Here is a 4,990-nt window from a genome sequence, read left to right as displayed (position 1 = left end):
TGTTTTTCCATTCACTGTTTTCAATATTTCCAAATATTTTTTTGAATCTTGCCGCTCTTTCATGACTTTCAAGTCTACGACGCCTTTAGAGCTTACGGCTCCCCAAATCGTGACGGAGCCTCCTCCATGTTGTTTGCGCGAAAAAATTATTTCTTCTTTTCTCAAGTCGAGATAATAATACGAGTACCCATCTGGACCGTCTAAGTTAAACTTCTTTTCGTCAGAAAAAATTACTTTTTGCCAATGTGTCACCCAGTTCATATGCTTCCTGGCAAACTGGAGCCTATCCTCTTTATGGCGGTCTTTCAAACATGGTTTTTCCTTCAAACATTTTCTTTTAATAGTAGGTACCTTTTTTAAATATCTCTGTACAGTTCGTATACTATTATTTGATGCGATACGCAAAACCGACCTTTTATCTCTTGGCGACAAGGCCTCTTTAGTTCTACCTTTGTATAATTTGCCGTAATTTTCACTATTTTTCAAGTATAAACGTTTAACACCTTCAACTTTTCCAATTTCTGTGCTGTTTAACTGTTTTGCACGACCCATTATCGCGTGAATGCAAAATAACTTCGTATTCGATACGTCGGTGGCTAAGTAAACAATTTAAGACAGAAGAAACTCGAAAAACAGTACGGATATAACGAAGAAACGAACCGCGTTTATTCAAATGTCGCAAGAGTATTCTTACTTTTTCTTAAAAATGCGAGTATTTTTTATAATGAATAAATAATTTCTCATAGTACAGGTGTATACTTTCATTAAATAAGACCTATCATATTGGAAAAGTAAAATTTATTAATTTGAACTTCACTAAACAAAAGCACAGTGAAAATATCACTGCGTTTAATCAAGTGTCGCGGACTGTATATGCTGACAAATAATTTTAGTTTTAATTAAGTAAAACATTATGTATGTATTTTATATGAATTATTATGAAAGTTTGTTTCACAATTTCCCGATTTTTACATGGATCCAAGTCGCGCATATGGTAACGGTCGATTTGGATCCGAGGCGTCTGCAGTGAACGTGTTAAACAAACTAGAAATCGATAATAGGGTTCAACGTTGAAATTACTATTGTAAAAGAAAACGATGTTTCGGAATTGTCTAACAAAGAGTAGGCTGTGTATATTATACAATTCACACTGACAATCACAAACTGTGGATGCTTCATATTGAGCAGATATTAAAAACTGGGAATGTTCCAAAATAACCTGAAAATCTTGAAGATATTATGAAATTACGCACCATTAGAACAGCTAAAAAATACTAACAGTCACTGTAAGCATAGATGACGTAGATATAATGATATACACGTGTGTAATATATATGTATGTTCACATACTTTTAAACTGTAAGAATTGTAGGATTATTTCTGGCGTTTTGAAACTTAAAATGTTCAACTTGTTTACATCTTGATACTCTCTCTCTGCGCGTAGCTAGCAATATCTTTGCTTATTTATGTTGAAATTTTCGAGAAGGTAATGTGAACAAATTTGTGAGTGACATTATTCAAATTGAGAAAAAAAAATACTTTAGAAGGTTACCAGGCGAGAAGGTTCAATCTGATTGAACCTTTAATAGAATTTACACATTTTATTATTCTGATTTATAAAGCACAGAATTCGGGACAGTTTTGGAAAATTTAAAGAAAAAAAATTTGCAAAAACAGAAAAATCTTGTAGTTTAAATGTTCCAAGAAACCGATTAGAATCGAAGAAGAAGCTCGTGGAAACTACAAAACGGAAGATTTATTTTGGAAAAGTCGAAAACACTGTGCAAGTACAACACTATACTCTGTTCAAAATGAGAGTAACCTCGCTTCGCGCATAGAACGTGCTTAAGGGAGGGCTAGAACGTCCAAACCCCCACTTAACCGCCTACGTTTTTCTCCGTCTTACCCTCTGCTACGCTCTCTGTCTATGCGCAGAACGGACGAGAATCGGCCCGAGAGCGAGGTTACTCTCATTTTGAACGATGTATAAGAGCTATCGATGATTTAAATACGAGCACAGAAATGACTCGGCGAGTGTAAAAAAAAACCAGGCATGAAAGATTGGAACAAAGTAAAGAAACCGCTAGAACGTCCAAACCCCCACTTAACCGCCTACGTTTTTCTCCGTCTTACCCTCTGCTACGCTCTCTGTCTATGCGCAGAACGGACGAGAATCGGCCCGAGAGCGAGGTTACTCTCATTTTGAACGATGTATAAGAGCTATCGATGATTTAAATACGAGCTCAGAAATGACTCGGCGAGTGTAAAAAAAAACCAGGCATGAAAGATTGGAACAAAGTAAAGAAACCACTACACCCAGAAGAACACATGGCCATGCGAATAGAATTTGAAAAAAAAAAGAAATATATAAAAATTGGAGTGAAGAATTTTGGGTAAACATTATTTCATCCGACGAAACTAAAATAAATTGACTTGGATCGGATGGCAAAAAAATGGGTTTTGAAAGGAGCAAATGAAAAATTACGAAACGAGGGAAGGAGCGAGTGTCTTCACAGGGGGTCTGCGAAAGCTTGAAGAAGTGGCTGAGAAAAAGCACGATATTTACTGTTACCACACATACAGCCAGAAGCCGCCTGTTGGCTTCCACACAGTTCGCGAAGCCCATTATTTAGCAAATAAGAGCAAGATGCTTATTCACCAACCAAAAATTTATTTATAACGATAATAATCAAAATATGCACCATAAAGTTCGAACTGCCTGACTAAGCACAAAGTTCAAAGTTCACAAGTTATGTACAGCGTCCAAAGTTTCATACGCTTACACAGAGTCTTTAAAGTCCTTTCAAAAAATATTTTTGATAATTATTGGGAATAGGGTCCTCAGCACCTATTTCAATGACCTTGAAATATGTTGTCAAGGTCAACACTCTACACAACTTTTCACTATACCTGTTACCGCCGCATTTCTTTAGTTTTTAAGATACACGCAAAAATATTTTCAACGTTGGGAATCATACTCTGTAGGTTTGGAGTATGTTTACGTCGAGCTCAGTACGTGTTTACGTTACGTTCGGCTTTATTTCTCTTAGCACTTAGTATCCTTACTGCAGAACAACGTGAAATTAAGAAAAATAAATTTCAGCCGTTAATTCGGTCGTCCACAAGTGGGCGACAGTCAACGTTCATTATTAGTTGACCATTAAAGGGTTTATTTGACCCATCGCAACGTGGCCATTAACTGATCATTAACGAACGCGTCGAACAAACAAATAAAGCAAAATACTTGGCACATTTACCTAGTGCTTTAAGTTTGGCGAAGTTTAAAACTCAACATCTTCCTGCTTGAGTGGCCGACCGCCATGCTAAAATTCAATATCACTGAAATCGCTTAAGTTTGACCTATAAGTTCATATATACACTACCAGTCAAAAGTTTGGAATCACCGAACATTGCAATTTACACAAAAATTTCCAGAAAAAAGACAGCGACTTTGAGAATTTTTTTATCGCTCGAATCAATTGTTACACTTAAAAATCGTAGAATAATTCTCGACGTTACCTTTTTGCATAAATTAATAAATAATAATATTGATTGTACATCATTATTGGGATCTGTAAATTTATACGCACCATCTAGACATTTAAGAAGTAGAGCGACTTTTCACATTCCAACGCACAAATCGAAATACAGTAAGTCTGACCCGTTAAATCGCATTTCTGCTTTATACAATTCCCTTATGCACGGAGTAGACCTTTTTAATGTATCACTAGCCACCCTCGAAAGGAATCTTCAACAAGTCCTTAGAATGGCTCAAGTATAACAGACGTGAATAATTGATAAATGTAGAATTGAGATAAACTTCAAATCTATAAAGAAATTAGCAGCAGATTTAATATTGATGAAAAGTGGGAGGTGATTCCAAACTTTTGGCCGGTACTGTATACAGGGTGTCCCGTAACTCCTCGAACACCCGGAAATGGCGGGTTGCTGGAGTAACTCTGAACAACTGTTTCCTTTACCAAAATGTTGTTTGAAGCTTCATTTTTGAATTATTAACGAGAAACACTGGCCAATCGGAGCGCGCGTAGAGCCCGCGCTCAGGGACCACTTACCACTGTTTGTCAACGTAAAAGTATGAGCAGAAACAACAGTGTTAAGGCGTGTCCTGTAGCCGGATTTATGGCAGCGAGTCAAGTGGTCGCCGTCGCAGGCAAATATCGTTTTCTCAAAACACCACAAGTGTTTATTGCGTTGCCCGCGACACTTAGTCCCTAGGACCAGACCCTGCCATAAACCCTGGAGTCTCCGAAGGGAGAATAGAAAAGTGGCCCACGACTTTTGCCAACGTCGATGGCCCACTTGACTTTAACAAAGCCTAGAAAAGCGGAGATTCCGCAGGATTCCCACGCATCCGTCCACCGAACACTTTGTCCGGTCGTTGTTTACCCCACCCTAAGATAACGCGCTAAGGGCGAAATGGAGGGAGGTTGCGATGCACCAGAGTAAACTGATTGGTGATTTAGAAAAGGAAAAGTCACCACAAGTGTTTATTGCGTTGCCTGCGACACTTAGTCCCTAGGACCAGACTCTGCCATAAACCCTGGAGTCTCCGAAGGGAGAATAGCAATCAGGGTGTTTTTAGGAAAATAGGAGTCTTCGTCGAGGGAAACCGCAGAGACTCCAGGAGAGACACTTGGCCACTCGCGAGAGAAACACCTCTCACTTTGCAATAGAATTTATATCTTGAATTAGTTGTAGAAAATAGAACATAAAATAAAAACTTAGTGTTTCAATCAAGAAACTGGTCCTTCGTAGGCTTAGAACATTAGTCGGCACACACGTGCAAAAACCGGCAACGCTTGAACGATCGAAAGATCATCCGCAAGCCCTAACAAACAGTTTGTAGCGAATATTTAAATTCAATTTTCTCGGAAACAAAGCCTGGTATGAATAAATTTTGTTCTATATTTTCGATTTAGTTTCTTATGTAGAATCATCGTTTATTCGCTTGTACCACCAGTTACACGAC

At 38.1% G+C, this 4,990-nt stretch overlaps 1 protein-coding gene across 1 annotated transcript in view; it reads right to left on the bottom strand.

Moving 5' to 3' along the window:
- LOC108573792 overlaps positions 1-4,990 on the bottom strand; it is a 117,442-nt gene that overhangs the window by 46,640 nt on the left and 65,812 nt on the right. The gene's annotated exons all lie outside the window — the stretch shown is intronic.

The sequence above is a fragment of the Habropoda laboriosa genome, unplaced genomic scaffold (assembly GCF_001263275.1).
Source record: "Habropoda laboriosa isolate 0110345459 unplaced genomic scaffold, ASM126327v1 scaffold178, whole genome shotgun sequence".
Lineage (NCBI taxonomy): Eukaryota > Metazoa > Arthropoda > Insecta > Hymenoptera > Apidae > Habropoda > Habropoda laboriosa.
Note: the sequence above shows the minus strand (reverse complement) of the source record. Positions and strands in the feature narration are given on the sequence as shown.